The sequence below is a fragment of the Bos grunniens genome, chromosome 5 (assembly GCF_055505025.1).
Source record: "Bos grunniens cultivar Pamir isolate PY7600 chromosome 5, Bosgru_T2T1.0, whole genome shotgun sequence".
Taxonomy (NCBI): Eukaryota; Metazoa; Chordata; class Mammalia; order Artiodactyla; family Bovidae; genus Bos; species Bos grunniens.
The window spans coordinates 120,368,380-120,388,234 of NC_141169.1; positions in this window are offsets into that span (position 1 = coordinate 120,368,380).

Genomic DNA, 19,855 nt, shown 5'->3' on the forward strand with positions numbered 1-19,855 from the left:
AAATTTAGGGGGGAAAGAGGTAATTTCTTAGCAATGTAAACAGTTAACTAAATGTACCCAGAAGAAGTGGAAGACCTTGAATAGGCCAATTACCGTAAAAAAAAAAAATTTGGCAAACTGATTAAAGAGCTACCAGTGAGAGAAAAATCACCAGATTAGGTGCGTTCAAACTGCATTTCAGCCAATCTACTAGAGGAGAAAAAGACTCATCTATGTCACTTAAAGCATTCCGGAACATAGAAAATATTTTAAAAGAGTAACTCATCTCTGAATTTCACGTAATTAGTAAAACTCCAAAAACAAAATTGCATAAAGATATAGCAAAATGATTGAAACTACCAATACCATTTATGAACATAGATACAAATTTTATTTAAAATCAGTATCCATCAACAGAGGCTTCCCAGGTGGCTCAGTGGTAAAGAAGCTGCCTGCCAATTCAGGAGACGTGGGTTCAATCCCTGAGTCGGGAAGATCTCCTGAAGGAGGAAATGGCAACCCACTCCAGTATTCTTGCCTGGAAAATCCACAGACAGGGGAGCCTGGTGGGCCACAGTCCACAGGACTGCAGACAGTCAGACACGACTGAGCAACTGAGCAGAGACACACGCTTACATCAGGGGATCAAGAAGAAGAAGAAGAGGAAGATGTTATGACCACATGCACACCCTATTCTCCGGGTCCACCTGATGTAATAAGTGGATGTTCTACAGAGACTCCAGAGTCAAAGTGCCTACGGAATCTATTTGGACAGTAGGTATAAGACCCCAAACAGTACAGAATCAAGGCTTGTCTTGTAAAGACAGACTGTCTTGAGCCTCCCTACTGATGAAGATTGGAGAGAGGATGCATTTGCCAAATCTATAGCCTGAAACAAGCAAATGCCCTTGTCAGCAGGCAGAGCTGTCGCTGGAGAAGACACTAGGCTGGTGCCAGAGACGGTGGATCTGCTCCAGGAAACACAACGGTGGGAACCTCAGCATCTGTGGCTGCTGTTGAGTGAAGTGCATGGTTCTGCCGTGACCCACAGCTTCAGCTGAGGACAGAGTGAGCAAGTGGGGAGCCTGCATGGTGGCCCTGATCTCTGCAGTCCTCCTGGGACCAGGGTGACTGCGGTGGGAGCGGTCGTCCTGGTAGCTCTGCATCTTGGTTGAGGGGGCAGCAGTTAGAGGTGCCCCACGAGGTCCTTCCTTTCTTCAAGAAAGAAGAACCAAGGTAACTGGATTCATGCAACCAAGGCTTCTCCCACCAGTCACACACTGGGACAGAGCAAGAAGTAAGGTCCATGGGCCCTCTGAGCATCTCTATGGTCCACTTCATCCATGAACCAGCTCAGCCCCCCACCGCACAGCTGGAAGACCGCAATGGCATTTCAAGTCCGTTTACATCTGTGTAGACTCAGATTCCCCTCACTAGAGAGACTTTTCTGTAGCTCAAATGGTAAAGAATCTGCCTGCGAGGCAGGAGACCAGGGTTCAATCCCTGGGTTGGGAAGTGCCTCTGGAGAAGGGAATGAGTATTCTTTTCTGGAGAATCCCATGGACAGAGAAGCCTGGCAGGCTACCAGTCTGTGGGATTGCAAAGAGTCGGATACGACTGAGCAACTAACACAATCCACACACAGTCCCTCACTAGCCGTCTTTGAGAAGAACAGATATTTCTCTCCTTGTTGCAGAAAAAGCCTGAGAAGTACCTACAGGACCTTTGGAAGAACTCTTGGGAACTTGTTCCCAAGGTAGCTCAAAATGGGCCCTGGAATCCTTGCTCAAGGGGAAGGCCTCTCTAGGCAACTGGCCCTGGACTTGGGAACTGACTCAGGCGTGTGTTCCTGGGGAGGGCTTGTGACTTTCCACTGTGGAGCTACTGTGAGATATCAGTTTCCATCTGTTCTATGAGCTGAGCAACACACAAGCATGCCACTCTCTCTTACTCCCAGGAAGACCATGGTTTGTTTGTGGCTCCTAGCAGTGACCCTGATGGTCATTCTGGCTTTGCTGCTGACGTTGGGGGCAATACCCACGTTGCTATTGAGGAGTATTGATACAAGAAAATTGGCTAAATCTTGCAAAAACAGTAAACTTCATGGAATTTTAATTTATTCCCATCCTCCTCTTCCCAACTCCTAGGTAGTGTTAAAAACCAAGAGCCTCACGACTGCGGAAGTGGTGGACGCCAGCAACCTAGCAGCCACTAGGGCAAAATTGGCCTAAAACGCAGAAACTCCATCCGCCAAGAAATGTCACTGTTTGCTCCACCTGTCAATTTCTGAAAAGCTGCACTCTGAAGATGTATCTGTGACTCGACTTAGAGCTCAATCTGCTCAAACAATCCTATGTCTAGCACATTTGTTGAAAACAAGCAACAGCAATTATTTAACATTGAAGCTGCCTTCAAGGGAAAAGGGAAAAGCTGGGGGAGAAGATGCCTGCAGGGAGATGTGAAAAGCTCCAACATAGTCCTGAGAATCCAGAAGACCGCACACATGTGCAGGCCCTGATTACGCCCTGACCTCTGCCTCTGGCTCACCTGGAGGCTTTGCACAGTAGGAGAAGGCTGAGGCAAAGCTGTCACCTGCCCGCTTAGATGGAGCAGGGGAGCCCCAACACCGAGGAGCCCTCAGCAACCACTGGAAGGCGCTGGTTCAGGGACATCAGTGACTCTCCATCCAGTCATCAGCTGCTCTCTAAGCTAATCCAGTGTCCGCATACAATCAAGAATGCAAACCTCAGAGGATTAGTGCAGAAAATCCCCAAACTAACACCTGGTAAGAGGGAGGGGAGAGAGAAAACTGATTCCAGACTTGTTACATTGCATCATTTAAAATATTCAATTGTCAACAAAGTATAAGGCACACAAAGAAACAGAGGAAAAAGCAGTTAATAGAAACTGCCCTTGAGGAAACTCAGACACTGGACTTACTGGAAAAAGACTTTAGATCTCCTATTATCTTGTTCAGAGCCATAATGGAAAACTTGCCTCGGAAGATTCAATAAAAACATGCGAATTATGTCTCACTGAATAAAAAATATCAGTAGGAGAAAGAAAAGTGAAAATAGTCAAATAAAAATTCTGGAATTGAAATATAATAACTGAAACAAAAAAAATCACATCTCCTAAATCCAACATAAAAACCATACGTTTTTCAATAATCCTCCAAAGATTGTGTCTGCTTTAGTAACTGATGATACAGTAGGGTCATCATAACCACTCTTAGCTATGGGACTAAAGTGTTCTACTTGATACTTTGTGATCTTGAAAGATGAAAAAGTAGAAAATGATTGCCAAATATGGTAAAAACTCAGATTTTTTAAAGTAATATGTTGACAGTATATACTGCTTAATAGAGTTTGTTGTCTGTTATTTTGAGTAACCTGGTTTTTAAAATAGTCATATTCATAACCATTGCTGAAACAGCTGTCTTCTGATGGTAAACACGCTGACCCAAGCATAAACACGTATGTGTGCACACACACACTCAGACGGACACACACACACACCCGAGTGCAATGCATTCTGTTCATTCCTGGCACAGACTTAAGTTCCTTGCACAACAAGCTAATTTTTAGTGAACATTTGAGGGACTTGGCTTATGAGAGCCTGGGGACCTTCCTTGTATCGACCAGGCAGTATTCAGTCTTCCCCAGAGAGGACACACCCATTTCTTCCCAATGGTGCTGTAAAAATGCACATTCCCAGGGGGTGGTCTGCCCAGGGGCTTCAACCCCCAACCCAAAGCTTCCTAGGGAGCCTGACTCCAAGCTTGAAGCTTCAGGGCTCTGCGTAGGAAGGGGACCCAGTGCCAGGAGGCATTTTGTTGTGGTCGTTGAGGGCCAAGTGGAGATGCTGGATCTTCACTGGCTTGGAAGAAAGGTCGTGAGTGTTGGTGGCTGGACACGCTGGAAGCACGCGGGTCTGCGAGAGGGAGCAGAGAGGCATCAGTGCTGGACCTCGGGCGGTATCCGGGGGCGCTGCCAGAACGCAGGCTCGCTGAAGGTTACCTCCACCTCACACTGAGCCAGAACCTTGGGTCGGACGTTCCAGAGCCTCGAGCTGCAGCGGAGCGTAGGTCCCGACGAGAGCCTCAGGGGAGATCAGGTTCCCATCCTGGGCAGGCAAGCCTGGGGCCTGGACAGCCGCTGCAGGAAAATACGCCTTCTTCTCAGTTTGGACCAGCCTCCCTGGAGGGAGAGGGTGTGGGGTCAGGCGACACGGGGCCCTGCAAGCGGAGGGGCGGCCAGGCCACCCCTCACCTGACGTCCGGGCCACGGCCTCCCCAGCTCCCTCGGGCCTGGAGGCGCTGATGCGGCTACGCTTCTCCTCAAGTTCACTCGCTCTGAACTGTGAGTGGTGCGGGGCTTCAGGCTGAACATGCGCACGGCTGCTCTGCCCCGCGGGATGGGGCGAGGCCACATCCGCCTTTGTTCAGGCCTCTTTCTTTCCAACTGCCAGCCAGCTGCGTCGGGCTCACGACGGTGACGCTCGCCCACCAGGACCACAACACTCAGTCCCCGTGGGGAATAAAGCCAGTTCCTTCAAACCATCCATTAAGGTCTGGAGACACTCCATCTCTGCAGGCTTCTGTGTTTCCTCTCTCCCCACGCGTTCTTTTCATGATCGCTGAGTGCTGCCTTTCACAGCTCATCATCTGAAGGGGACTGCGGGGCGGGCCTCATTGCAGGGTGTAGCCTCCGGGCAGCGCCCAGCAGCAGGGCTGGCTCAGCCGCCCCAGGCCCTCAGCAGCCGCCCCCACCTCTGTCTCTGTTCTCAGAGCTGATTGACACCGAGGCCCCTCGCAGCTCCCAGCAGCAGGGCTGGCAGACAATGCCCAGCCTGACCGCTACTTCATGCTGGTAATTCCGTGACAAAACCTATTTCCTCACTTCCAGTGTGCTAGCTGGGGGTTCAGGGTGGATCTTCTCCAAGAAGCTGTGCTCCCCATGGCAAAGCCTGAGTTATTATCAGCTTTCCTGATAATAGTAATAATTATAATAATAATAAGTTATTATTCAGCCTGCCCTGGAGGACCATGGGGACCACTCACCGCATCAGCATCTCATTTAAAATGGAGACTCCTTGCCTGGGACCCTGAATATTCATTGGAAGGACTGATGCTGAAGCTGAAACTCCAATACTTTGACCAACTGATACAAAAAGCTGACTCATTGGAAAAGTCCCTGATGCTGGGAAAGATTGAAGGCAGGAGGGGAAGCGGGTAACAGAGGATAAGATGGTTGGATGGCACCACTGACCCAAAAGACATGAGTTTGACCAAACTCCAGGAGATAGTGGAGGACAGGGAGGCCTGGCAGTCTGCAGTCCAGGAGACAGCAAAGAGTCAGACACGACTTCGCAACTGAGTAACAACAGCTCTTGCCTGGGGGACTGGTCTGCAGGTCCTGAACCCTGGGGTGTTGTGCTCCCTCTCCTCCTCAGGACGTGCAGGGATGATGGAAAGTCTGGGGGATACTGTGCATATTCCCCAGGGATCCCCCAGAAAAGTCATCCACAGGGGTGAGCCTGGCTGCTCAGAAGACGTCTCCTCTTCAAACACGGCTGTTCTCAGGTCCTCCTTGAAAATGCGAAACACGCCCAGTAACCGTAACTTAGGGGCGTGGCTTAGTTTTGCCACTTCTCTCTCCAGAAGAGTACAGTAGTGAAAGTCTGGCGTCTCTGAACGTGGGGGGTGACACAGGACACACCAGAAGTCGTTAGCAGAGTCTGAGTCTTGTCTTCCCCTCCCCAGAGCTCGACACCGTGTCGGGCACCTGTAGGCCCTTGGGAGTCTTCCTACGATTAAGTGAATGAATGAAAAAAAAAAAAAAAGTGAATGAATGAGCACTGCCAGTGTGCTTCCCCCAAGAGCACGTGAAGCCACAGATGGGCCTGGAGGAGCAGCCCCTCCAGCCAAGGCCACAGGACGAGCCTGACCTGATGGACAGAGGTTGGGAATTAGAGACAGAGCGTCTAGACCCAGGAGAGGGTCCCAGCCCCACAGGGGTGATCCGACAGGAGGCTGGACAGGGGAGTCCTGGCCCCAGACCACAGCCCCAGGGCTGGATTCCACCCCAAGTTCACTGAGGGCCTCCGTGGGGCCTCAGGGCAGGGGTGCGTGCCTGTGGTTCTGGTGAAAAGGTCATCCCTGGAGAATCACTCAGTGTGTGTCCAGTAAAGAAGAAACTCAGGAGCACTGGGGCTCAAATTAAGAAGACTCTTCTAACCCTGAGCTTTTCAGATACTTGTGGAAGATCTTAAAAATCCCAGTCACGAAGTCGTGATGCTCAGGGGCTCTGTCTCCTCTTTCTCCCCTCCCCCCCTCTTCTCCCCCTCCCCCCTCCCCCTCCTCCCCTCCCCCCCTCCCCTCCCCCCCTCTTCTCCCCCTCCCCCCTCCCCCTCCTCCCCTCCCCCCCTCTTCTCCCCCTCCCCCCTCCCCCTCCTCCCCTCCCCCCCTCTTCTCCCCCTCCCCCCTCCCCCTCCTCCCCTCCCCCCCGTTCTCCCCCTCCTCCCCTCCCCCTCCCCCTCCTCCCCTCCCCCTCCCCCTCCTCCCCTCCCCCTCCCCCTCCTCCCCTCCCCCTCCTCCCCTCCCCCTCCTCCCTGCTCTGAGCATAACACAGGTGACAGAATTAGCATGCATGCGGGCTTCTCAGCCCCAGCCGTGTAACTGGGCCGTGGCTGTTGGGGTCCCGCCTCGCCATGTGTGATGCAGACGCTGAGACAGGAGACTTGGGTCACAGGGCACTTCCCCTCCCGGCTGCCTGGCTGTGGGGAAGGCGAGCGTCTCCCCAGCTCAGATCTTCCTCACCCCTGGGCCCTGTCCACGTGGGGAAGCAGACGATTTGCAGAAATCTGTAATCTCTCTCCTCCCAGAGCAGGGCGGACCTGCCCCTTGCCACCCCTCACAAGCATCAGGGTCACATCAGCTTTGTCCCAAAAGACGACATTGTTCTGTGTCCCTCAACCCACGTGGCCGCAGGATTCTCTAGGAGTCCAGCACCACGGCCTGGACCGTCTCCACACGGTCTGTGAGGGTCTCCCTGGACCACATTGGTCAGCCCTCGGACAGGGCCGCCTGGGCCTCAGGAGCCTCACCTGGATGCCTGGACCGCCGTCTTCTCAGGCTGGGCAATGGGGTGCAGTCACTCACACCCAGGAGGCACCCCCCTGTCTAGATCGGAGCCAGGACATCTTAGTCCCGAGGCGGCTGAGTGGGAGAGGGGAGACGTTGGACAGGCACAGTGGACGAGGTAGGGTCAGGGCGAGAGGCCTGTGGGGCTGGGCGTGGCGCCTGCGGGGCCCCTACTGAGGACTGCGTTCCCTGCTCGCCCCTCTCCCTCCCTGCCGCTGCTGCTGGGGTGCAGGCCGGGAGCTGACGATTCCCCCTGGTCCCCCTCCTCCAGCCCGCAGACCATGCAGGGTCCTCATGACCCCAGTTGGCCGGTTTATCGGAGGCGAGACCCCCGCCTGCCCCGTCCCGTCTCCACGGGACACGAGCTGCTTACCTGAGCTAACTAATGGTGGCCATAAATCCCTGGCCAATCGCATAATGAGATTTAATATTTGATGTCAGATTATTAGAATATAATGAATTTGCCACTTTAATATTGATGAATAATCAGTCCTATTAAGGCGATGGGGACAAGAAGTTAGTGGGAAGAGAAAATTAATTGCCGAGTTAATAGCACGTGTCCCGAAGCGAGATGGCCTTGTGCTCCATCTCGACTCACAGCTGGCTTCCAGACCGCCTGCCAGGAAGCCCGTCAGGTCTCCTCACCTGGGTGAAAAAGTGTGACTGTCTTGGGAGGAAGACCAGAGGTGAGGAGAAGTTCTAGAAAGACTCGACTGGAACAGAGCAGAGGTCATTCTCAGGGCTGGAGCTGCGTCCCTGAGGTTCTCGCGCTGAGCCCTGGGGTGACCGTATGTCAAGGTGGGGCCCCTGAGGAGGTGACGAGGTTAATGTGCTCCTGAAGGTGGGTCTGGCCCCGTTGGGTTGGTGTCCTCATCAGAGGAGGAGACCCCAGGGGTCTGTCTTTGTGGGAGAGCTGCGGGGAAAATCTGTGGCCCCCACGTGGTCCAGTGTGCTCCCCACGCCCGACGGGGGCAGGACGAGTCCACGCAGTGAGACAAGGAGAAAGAGGCTCCCGGGAGCGAGGCGGCCCCTGCATGCTGGGATCCCAGGGAGCTCGCGGGCCACGCGGGGGTGAATGGAACGACCACAAAACCACCCAAGCCTCACTGTGACGCCGGAACACTGGGAGGGGTTGACTAGAACATTAAAGTCCCGGCCGTACGTGCCAAGGCCCAGCATGCCCCTGGAGGTGGAGCATCCCTGTGGGGGGAAAGGCTCCCAGGGCAGGACCCGGTGAATCCCACTCGCCAGAGGCTGGACGGGTGTGCGTGGCCACCACCAGGCAGGAAGGACTCTCCTTGGAGCCTCTGGAGGGAGTGAAGCCCCCACCACACTGAGCTCTCCCCACCAGGAGGGAGTCCTGTGTTCAAGTCCTGCTCTGACGCCAGTAGCAGGAGCAGCCGGACTGCCAGGACCCCCTCCTGCTGCAGGACCAAGGCCGTCCGAGAACAGCAGTGACCGGGGAAGGGAGGCGAGGCCTGGCCAGGCTCATAGGGCGGGGCCTCGAGCTGGGACTCCAGATAGGCTGACCGCCAGGCCCTGGGTGCTGGATAGATTCACATCCTTGGCTTCCACGTATGGATGTATGGGCTGCCCTGGTGGCTCAGACAGTAAAGAATCCACCTGCCAACACAGGAGACACAAGAGACGTGGGCTCAATCCCTGGGTCAGGAAGATCCCCTGGAGTAGGAAATGGCAACCTGCGCCAGTATTCCTGCCTGGAAAATTCCATGGACATAGGGGTCGCAAAGAGTCGGACGCAACTGAGCGACTAACACTTAAGACGTTCAGAAGTAAGAGAACCAGGAGTCGCAGTCTCGCTGATGAAGGCTGCGTGTCAAGGCAAGTCCCCGTGGAGCTGCTGGGGGGCTGGCGGGGACAGTGGCCTCGAGGGCAGGTGTGAGTGCCCCCGGGTCACAGACGGGCTGTTCCAGAGGATGAAATATGCCTCCCGAAGCGACTGCCAAGCAGTCAAGACATAAAACAAAGCTACTTCCCTCCGCCGCAGAGGCGAAAGTTCTAATCAGAGCTGCCAACTTTGAAGTCGCCCTTCACATCTCACTGCCCACCTAACAGCCGTCAACGCTCAGGCCTCCGCCCGGCTCGTCCTAATCACTCTGTGCAGCTCCCGCTGTAAACAGCCAGGGACTTGGGCAGGGCGGGGGGACAGCCTTCAGCAGGTCACTGCCTGCTCGCTGACACACCAGTCTCATCAGCGTGCAGTCAGCTCCAGGGACACGAGGCAGCCGAAAGAAACTCCCTGATTCTCTGGGGATTTGCCCCGAAAGCAGCCAGGCTGCGCCCCCAGGGCTGCTGCTCCAACTGCCAACCCTCCAGTGACCACGGGGAGGCCCAGCTGTTCCAGGACCCGACCCAAGTCACACGTCCCCGGAGCCGGGTAGACCCGGGAGCGGGGCTCAGGAAACAGCACCTGAGCCTAGGCTTTTGCAAACTTCCTGCAAAAGTGCGGATAAGAAGCATTTACCGTTTCGCTTTGCCAGCCACGTGGTCTCCATCGCAATGACGAATCTCTGTGGTTGGAGGGGACGTTTGCTTTCCGTTGCGCTCAGTCTCACCCCAGAGTTGGAGGCTTCACTCAGCCCCAGTCAGGGCCTCATGGTTCCTCGGGTTGGAGTCCAGGCCCAGTTTAGCCAGGGCCCATCCAGCCTCTACCGAACAAGCACCTGACCCCAGGCTCCCCTGGGTTTTGGGAATCATCTCTTTCCCCCTGACTTAGGACTGAGGCCCCTGCTCCCTACTGGTCATTCTCAGCTCTTCAAGGCTTCCCCCACTTCCAGCCACGTGGCTGCGGCCCCTTGGCTGTGGCCTTCTCAGTGCCTGGGACACCGTCACCCAGGCCCAGCGGGGACAGCTTCCCCTCCTCACGGTCCGTCCACAACCAGCCGATCACTGTCCCCACCCCACCCTGGGGAGAAGGTGTCAAGGCCCCGTAGCTGGAGACCGTGACGTCTGTCCACACACAGCACGTGCGTGCTAAGTCGGTCGCTTCAGTCCTGCCAACTCTTTGCAACTCTCTGGACCATGGCCCACCAGGCTCCTCTGTCCATGGGATTCTCCAGGCAAGAATACTGGAGTGGGTTGCCATTTCCTCCTCCGGGGGATCTTCCCAACCAGGGATCAAAGCCGGGTCTCCTGCATTGCAGACGGACTCTTTGCCACTGAGCCAGCAGGGAGGCCACAGACACGCAACCCAACCAACATGCATTTTCACAAGCAGGCTGCGGGCCGCAGCAGGAGGATACAGGCCTCTGATTTCCACCTGATCTTCAAAACAAACAGCTTTGAAGGCGCGTTCATTTTATCTTCTCTGTAGACCACGGCAGGTTGTAATTGGAGCCATAAGATGGTGGATGGTCAGACTAGACGAACAGGAACCAGAGGCAGGTTTTGCTTTTAACCAAGTGGGCGAAAGGACGAAAAGATCCCCCTGATGTCACACCTGGTGTTTGCTACACGGTCAGTAAGAGCGTCCGTGCAGATGTGCCCAGGCGGCCTCACTGACTCTGGCCGGAGCCCCTCTGTCCAACCCTGAGCCCCATGGGGCTGCTGACCTCCTTCCCAAGGCTGTCTGTCCCGGCCAGCTTCCCCTCCCTCCACTTCAGGGAGCCCTCCTTCCGTTTCACGGTTGCCATTTCTCAGGCCCCAGTGCGTCTCGTCACCAGGTCGGTTCATCAGAGAGTTGTTCCCGGGAGAAAGTTTCCCCTGCAAACTGGGCGTGGGACAGGGAGGTGGGGTAGGATTTATATACGGGATGTTTAACCAGAAGGCCCCACATCTCAGAAAACCTGTAACATTCTTAGCTGATTCAGGCAGAAATAGAAACAGCAAGCTCTCAAATGGGGGGAGAACTCGAGTATTTCAAATTTTGAAATGACTCAGCTGAGCTGAGGAAAGAATGCGGGGTCTCCCCATCTGACGTCTTGTACAAAGACCATCGCTCCTGCTCGCGTTGTTGAAGCAGGGCCTTGGTCTGGCTCCGCGGGGAAGGGGCAGACTGGCGGGTGCAGAGTCCAGGCTGGCTCTGCTCCTGCGGATCCAGCCCAGAGCCAGCCCACGCGGTCCCGGAATAGCATCTGAGGTGCAAGGCCGCCGGGGGGACCTCTCCACGCACTCGTGGGCACGTTGATGCCCATTAATTAAGATTCACAGGGAGCCCGCGCTTCTCTCTGGTCTGGCCTGGGGCTCCCTCTGGGCGGGGCTGCCTGCATCCCTCCCACCCTGCAGGTATTCCCTGTGGCCCCCCACCACTGGAGCGTCCCCTGGAGTGCAGCCCGCTACCCCGAGCCCTTCCTGACCGCTCTCTGTTCAGCTCAGACTTGTCAAAACCTCTCAGCTCCCCAAGCCTTCCACACCTGTCAAATATATCCGGGCTCTGAGTCCCAGGGGCCAAGAAGGGCTCCCAATTTCTCCCATTCCCTGACATTTCTATTTAATTTCTGAAACACGAGCTGGAATCTGAATTCTTTCAAGGGCAACACAGTTTATGTTTTTCCCCTAATTATCTTAGAGAAAAGTGAAGCAGGGCAAAAGAGCAGACGCGGCTCCTGACCTGGGGCCCCTCGCCCACCCGGGACCCTGGCACACGGATCTGAGACAAGGATCAGGGCACCTGGCCTGCATGTGGTGCCCGACGTGCCAAAGGCCCTCGGGGAGGGCAACCCGGGCTACTGCTCAGGGTCACGGTGCTTCTGACAGAAGCAGGGGCGTGACCCCTGCAGACCAGCCTTGCAAGGCTGTGCTCACGTGCTCCCGACCACGGCTAGGGGCCGAGAAGCCCCTTCGTAACTCTCCTAGGAAGCAGGACCTTGGGTCAGGAGCCCAAATAAAACACTGATGTCCAGGCCCCGCACCCCGTTTCAGCCGCCGGCAGAGCTCTGAAGCCCCCAGACGGGAGCACCGAGGGACGCGGGGCAGCCAGTCCTTCCTCAGGCCAGGGTTGCCATGGAAACCCTGCAGGCTGCACAGAGAATCCCCTGCTGTCTAATTTTAAGCTGGGAGTCACCAGTAAATACTCAAGAGAAATCACCTTCTGTTTGGAAAGAGCTTTGCTTCCATTTGCAAATCAGGGAAATATTCTTTGAAGACTGTTGATGCCGGGGTGGGAAGGAGGACAGGGGCACACAGACCTGTGACCTCAGCCAGGGTCAGGCCTCGGGAAGGAGACACCAGCCACTGATCATGGGACTAGCTGCCCCATCCACATGCAGCGTCAGGGAGCGGAGAGGCGGGATGACACTTTGTCAGGAGCCCCCCCGTGTTGGGAGCTCCCCCACATCAGGAGCCCCCTGCGTTGGGATCCCCCCTGTGTCGGGAGCACCCCGTGTCGGGAGCCCCCCATGTCGGGAGCCCCCCATGTCAGGAGCGCCACCATGTCGGGAGGGCCCCTGTGTCAGGAGCCCTCCGTGTCGGGAGCCCCTCTGTGTCAGAACCCCCCCACCATGTTGGGAGCACCCCCGCGTCGGGAGTCCCCCATGCTGGGAGCCCCCCTGTGTTGGGAGCCCTCCCTGTATCGGGAGCCCCCTGTGTCGGGAACCCCCCGTGTCAGGAGCTCCCCCCACGTAGGGAAACCCCCGTGTCGGGAGTCCACTGTATCGGGAGCCCCTCTGTGTCAGGAGCCCCCCTGTGTCAAGAGCTCCCCCATTCGGGAGCCACCTGTGTCAGGAGACCCCCGTATCGGAAGCCCCCTGTGTCGGGAGCCCCTCCGTGTCGGGAGTCCCCCATGTCGGGAGCCCCCCGTGTATCAGGAGCCCCCTGCATCAGGAGTCCCCCCGCGTCAGGAGCACCCTGCGTCGGGAGCCCCCATGTGTCGGGAGCACCCCCTGTGTCGAGAGCTCCCCATGTCAGGAGGCCCCCCGTGTCAGGAGCCCCCTGTGTCGGGAGCCCCCCATTGGTAGCCACAACAGCCACAGGGGACGGGGGACGTGAGGGTGGAGGAGGGTGAGGGTGGAGGAGGGTGAGGGTGGAGGAGGGTGAGGGTGGAGGAGCGTGAGGTGGAGGAGGGTGAGGGTGGAGGAGCGTGAGGTGGAGGAGGGTGAGGGTGGAGGAGCGTGAGGTGGAGGAGGGTGAGGGTGGAGGAGCGTGAGGTGGAGGAGCGTGAGGTGGAGGAGGGTGAGGTGGAGGAGGGTGAGGTGGAGGAGGGTGAGGTGGAGGAGGACTCCCGTGCGTCCGGCGCCCACGTATGAGAGCCAGCAGGAGCCCCCAAGCACATCCAGCACGGACACTGTGGGTCCACATGTTTGTTCCGCAGCACCTCCTGAGGGCCTGCTGTGACCTGCCAGGGGTTGCACAGACTCGGGGAAGCCCTGGCACCTTTCTGGGGACTTGGTGGAGCCTGGAAGGTGGGGGGCCACGGGCCCCACGAGGTTGTGTGGGGTCAGAAGGCAGGTCACCTGTGGGAATGGAGTCCCAGATGTGCTACGGAACCTGATGGAGCTGAGACTTTGGCCATGACCAGGGTGCCCACCTGTCCAGACTGCCAGGACAGCCCTGGGTGACAACTGTTGTCTTAATCCCAGAAGTGGTCTCGTTTAGATGAGGAAGCTTGTGGGTATTTATGTGAAGAAAATGAGAAAATTAACTCAAGAAGACGCCTGAACCCCAGCGTTCACATCAGTGCTGTTTACAGCAGCCAAAGCACGGGAGCCACACGTGTCTGCCGATGGGTGAACGGACAGGAAGATGGGGTACACGTGCAGACTGGAAACCACTCAGCCGTGAAAAAGAGTGAGTGATGCCACTGGGAGAGCATGGATAGATCCTGAAAGCATTGTGCGAGGCGAGATGAGGCAAACAGAGAAAGACAAAATACTGTACGATTTCATGTCTGTGGATCCGAAAAAGGTAAAAACAAAAAGCTCGTAAATACCGAGAACACATTGGTCGTGGCTACAGGCAAGAGTCGGGCTGGGAGGAATGACTGAAAACGATCAGAAGGTTAAAATTTTAACTTTTAAAAGCACATGGCATCCTCTTCATATACTGTTGGGATTAACTGGCTAAATCTGTTTTTAGAATTCTTGCCTCTGTGGTCACGAGGGATGCTGGCTTTTAGTTTTACTGTGACACGGCTGTTTTTTTGTCCCAGGGCAACACTGGCCCTGTGGAATTAATTGGGAAGTATTGCGTCCTTTTTAATTTGTTGAAAGAATTTCTATGGAAACATGACAAATTCTTCCTTACATGTTTGGGAGATTTCACTACTGGCGTCATTTGGGCCTGAGGTTCCCTCCGTGGGAAAGTTTCTAAGCTCAGATTCAGTTTCTAAAGCAGCTGTAGGGATGTGTGCATTCCCTGTCCTTCTAAAGCGATCCTCAGCATGTTGTCTTTCAAGGAATTTGCCCATTTTGTGTGACGGGTTTAATTTATTGGCATAAGATTGTTGATAATATTTTCCTATTTGTAGTCTCTGTAATGGCCCCTCTTTAATTCCTGATGGTGGTCCTTTATGTCTTCTCTCTTTTTATCCTGGTCACTGGGGCTAGAAGTTCATCAATTGCATTGATTTTTTTCAAACAGCCGGCTTTTTGTTCCAGTTATTTTCTGTTATTTTTCTGTTTCACTCATTTCTACTTTGATTAGTATTTTCTTTCTTCTTTTCATTTTTCCTTAATGTGGAGAGGGTGATCACTGATTTATGACTTTTCTTTTTTCCTAATACAGGCGTTTAAGGCTATAAAAGTTTCTCCTAAGTACTCCTTTGGCAATAGCCCTTGCATTTTGATTTTTTTCCCATTTTTGTTCAGTTCAAAAGACTTTCTAAATTCCCTTTTGATTCATTCTTTGATCCATGGGTTATTTAGAAGTGTTATTTAGTTTCCAAATATTTAGAAATTTTCTAAAGATATATATTATTAATTTTTAACTTAATCCCTTCGGGGTAAGAATGCATAGGCATATTTTGTACAACTTGAATCCTTTAAAACTTATTGAGACGTCTTGTACAACCCAGAATATGGTCCACCTGGGGAAATAGTCTATTCAGGCTGGAAAAGAATGTGTGTTTTGCTTTTAATTTGGCATGTTCTAAAAATGTCAATTGGGTCAACTTAGCTGGTAGCATTGTGTAAGTTTTCTGTATCTTTGATGATTTTCTATCCACTTGTTCTGTAAATTATTGCGAGAGGCCTGTTTAGACGGCTGGTTGTAGCCGTGGATTTCTGCATGCTGACGGACTCTGAGGCCGGGCTGCGGCTCCATTTCTGGGCGTGTGTTTCCAGGCATTGTGTTCTCAGGTCATTACCCCCCTTCTCATCACAAGGTGACCTTCGAGTGTCCTTTTCTCCTGACTCTAACAATGTGTATTTTGGGGGCAGTTTCCGTTTGCTTTTGTCATCATGGGTCCTATTTTCCTGTATCTCAGGATCTTCTCTGGACTCCAGACATTGCAAAGTGTTTCTCGTAGCGCGATGAATGTTCCTTACTCCTCAACTCATTGCCGAGCTTTGCTCCGAAGCGCACTTAAGTCTTTTGTCCCTCAGGTGTTGCTTTCAGGGTTTGTTGAGCAGGACTGAGCCAGTGTCTGACCTGCGGGTCCCGGGAGCGCCCTGCCCAGCGCCTACTGGTCTTCAGTCTGTCTCCCTGGCTCTGGTCTGGCTGGGGAACGCAGGTCCCAGCCCTGGGTGAACACAGGCCTGTGGTCCTGCGCAGGGGCCCCTCCCTGCCCTCCGGCACTGTGTCCCCATGCAGGTGGCAGCCAGGACTCAGGTGCAGATCCGTGTGACCCCCCCTCGGAAAACGTCCCCGCCCAGGAGCCCTCCCTGGCCTCCCTGAGCTCCAGCAGCATCCCCTCAGCCCGGGTGCAGCCTGGGGTCCCCTCTGGGCGGTGCACTCCTGGCTCCCCTGGTCTGGCTCCATCTCTCAGCAACCCACGTGCTTCATGACCATGACTGTGTCTCACCCACACGGTCTTGAAAATCACCGTTTCACTTCTATGCTGCTTTATGTAGGGGTCCGTGGTCCTGTGTACCCCACTTTTGTGGAGCAGAAGTCCTCACCCCAAAACTAGTAAAGACTCCCCCTTGCTTATCAGGTCTGCTTTTTCTCCCCGCCCCAACCCTCCCTCTATTTCTCCTCCACCATCATCTCCTTTCCCTTTGGCTCCCTCCCCTGAGTCGTCTCTCTCGGAGACAGAGGCTTAACGACTCGTCAGGTTCTGATCGTCTGAGCGGGACGTGTGTTATCCAGTGACTCAGCCCGAGCACCCCCCGACCCCACCCCCACCACGAGGTGTCCTCCTCTGCTCCACGTCCCCCCCAGACCGTCCCGTCTGCACCTCCCACCTGGGGCCAGGTCAGGCCCTGCCTCTGCTGCCATGTTTCTCCAGAACCCGTGTCCCCCCACACTGCCCCCTCCTGCCCACCAGCCTGAGGACCACGGGGCACAGAACATCTCCCACTTAATCCAATGAGTTTCACAAGAATAAACTCCATCACTCACCTAGCTGCTTGCCGCTGTCTCCCGTGTGACTCTCAGACCCGGCAGTATGTGACCTGGTTGGGTGGGTGGGCTCCAACCAGGAGAAGCCCCACCCGTGGGCGCCCCAGCCCGTCCCACTGGGCTCACAGGGTCCGTGGGGACTGACTCCAGAGGGCTCTCCTCAGCTGATCCGCCTGGAAAATCCTCAGCGTCCACGCTGTGAAACCTCTCGTGTTTTTCCCCTGGAAGCGTTCCGGGAGCACTGGGACTCACGGGTCTAGGATTTTGTTCCAAATGGGTTTCTGGGGCAAATTTGCAGCTGCCGTTGGCTCGGGCTTGAGCCGCTCCGAGCAGTTCCCTTCCCCACGCGCCGGCCGGCCCGTTACTCCACGGTCTTCCTGACTCCCCTGCAAAGACTGGAGCAGGAGCCAGTGTCCTTCCAGGGCAGAGGGGAGACCGTGCTGGGCGCTTTCATTCCCTCTGGCCAGGAGCATTTCCTCGTCTCCATTTTCCAGCCCTCCTCTAAGGGCTAACTTTACAGCTCTTATTATGATAGACTTTACATCCAACAGTGAAACTTTACTGCAGCATCTGCCCATTTTATAGATTCACGCATAAACATATTTTAAAATCCTTGGAGGCTCATAATGCAATATGAAACCCACACTCTATTTTCTCCATACATTCATAAAAGCAGCAGTTCTCTGGAAAACGTTATTAAGAACTTTGACTCTAGGGTGTAGGGCGTCTGGGCTGTGTGAGCAGAATCAGGTGGGTGTCTGCCCCGGCTGTGCAGGGGACCACCCTCAACACCCGCAAGAGGCAGCCCGGGGGACCTGGAGTGGAGCTGTGAGGAGGGACGGGGGCAGGGGAGGCGGTTCAGCTTCTGTTCGGGAAATGAGCTGCCACGTCACAATCCCATATGGTTGTTTATCATCAACGGGAGATCTCCAGCCAGACTGGAAGGAATTGAAACAGCACCCCCAAATAATTCTAGCCCCGTTTGGATTGTCATCTGGTCTCAGGAAACCCCTGAGAACCAGCTGATTCTACCACAAACTGGAAATTTTTCCCAGGTCCAAACCCAGCAGGTCTGTTTTGAGGTTGCATTTGGCGGTGTGCACCGCGTCTGTAACGGAGCAACCACTCGGCCACTTCCCTACAGGGACCTCGCCTCGTCCTCCTGGGGGCTTGCAGCCAGCGCCCAGGTGCTACGGCCACGGCCTACGGCACGTCCGGCTTTTCGGGCAGTATTTTTAATGATCACAGTCTTAGGTGAAATTACTAGCCAGTTGTTAATACTGACGGTGCAGACTTAGGACGGTTGAACTTACGGTTCTTTGACTCTGTGGTGGTGTGAAAGGGATCGAGTAGAAACCATACTCACCTTTGGAACCTGGATCTTTTCAGGGCTAGCCGTCCATGGCCCAGTCCTCTCTCTCTGGGGGCCCACAGGGCCAAGGCCCATCAACAACTGACACTCAGAACCACTCTGGACCCAGACAGCCATCTGTATTCCACTTACAGTGAGAATTAAATTCACTACGTGAGCTACTCAGCATGTTATCATAAGACAGGCTTTGTGGCCACGGCTTCACCCACCTTCCAGGGGTGTGAGTGTCCAGGCCCATGGGAAATGGCCCCGGCCATGGCGAGGCTGTGGCGCTGGGCAGCTCAAGGGTATGAGGCACATTTCCAGCCCATGGTGCCTTCAGCTTCCAGGGGATGTCGTCGGGATGTCCTCCCCCGGCATTGAAGGGGAGGGTCTGTATCCAGCCCCTGCCATCCCTCTGAGACGTCATTCAGCCCAGTCTGTTCCTAAGTGCCTGTGGGGCCAGGGTGGCCCACACACCTGGGAGTCGAGGTCACAGAGCCGCCGCCCTGGGAGGACACAGCAGGGAAGTCGTGACGAGCTCTGCTCCCGTGCCCCGCGCCCCTGAAGGGACCGAAGCTCGGCCAGGAAGACAAGAGCTGCGTGATGACTCGCCAGGCAGCACCTTCAGAGGCTCGTCATTAAGGGGCAGCGGGGGCCATGCAGGAGGTCCACGCCGGGGACGTGAGTGCAAAGCCGGCCCCAGTCATGGAGCCCCGATGTACCTGCAAGGCTCAGACCTCAGCTGACACGCATGCCTCCCCGGGGGCTCCACGTGCAGGAGGCGGGACCTCGGCAGGGTCCACAGGCAGACTCTTCCCTGGGAGAGGTCAAAGCATCGGGGCCTGGGCTGACACCACGGCAGAGCTAGGGCCGCCCCCCCGGCAAGGCCATCGAGTGACAAGTCACGAGGCTGTTCCTCACTCGCTCTATTCACAGGGTGAGACAAAACCTTGAAGGGTCATTTCAGGGACTCATGAGGGCGCCTCCACTGGGGGTCACAGGGCTCTCGTCTCCACTGGGGGTCACAGGACTCTCATCTCCACTGGGGGTCACAGGGCTCTCGTCTCCACTGGGGGTCACAGGGCTCTCGCCTCCACTGGGGGTCACAGGACTCTCATCTCCACTGGGGGTCACAGGGCTCTCGTCTCCACTGGGGGTCACAGGACTCTCGCCTCCACTGGGGGTCACAGAGCTCTCGCCTCCACTGGGGGTCACATGGCTCTCGCCTCCACGGGGGGTCACAGGGCTCTCGCCTCCACGGGGGGTCACAGGGCTCTCGCCTCCACTGGGGGTCACAGGGCTCTCGCCTCCACTGGGGGTCACAGGGCTCTCGCCTCCACTGGGGGTCACAGGGCTCTCGTCTCCACTGGGGGTCACAGGGCTCTCGCCTCCACTGGGGGTCACAGGGCTCTCGCCTCCACTGGGGGTCACAGGGCTCTCGCCTCCACTGGGGGTCACAGGGCTCTCGCCTCCACGGGGGGTCACAGGGCTCTCGCCTCCACATCGGGTGGCTGAGGGCCACGATCGTCATGGTTACCTGGCGCATCCAGGTGAGTCCTGGCCTGAAGATTCGCACAGGACCTGAGACACCTTCTAAGGTGGTATCTGCTGGGAGGAAATCCCTCACAAGCTCTCAGGGAGGAGAACCCAGGGAAACAGAGACCCGTTAGTCGGTCTCCCTCCCCGCTCCTCCTTCTCTTCCGCCCTCTTTCAGAGTGTTTCTCTCACCTGCAAGCGGTGTGGGGAGATCATAAACGCAAGAAAGGTAATCAGAGGCGGTGAAGGTGCAGCTGCCGGAGCAACGAGCCCAGCAGACACCCGAAGCGTGGAAACGGCCGCGCCTTCCTGGGGCCCCCAACTCGGTCACGTCTCTGAGCTGACGGTGTTATTACCTGCATCACAAGTGCAGACGGGCATGGCTG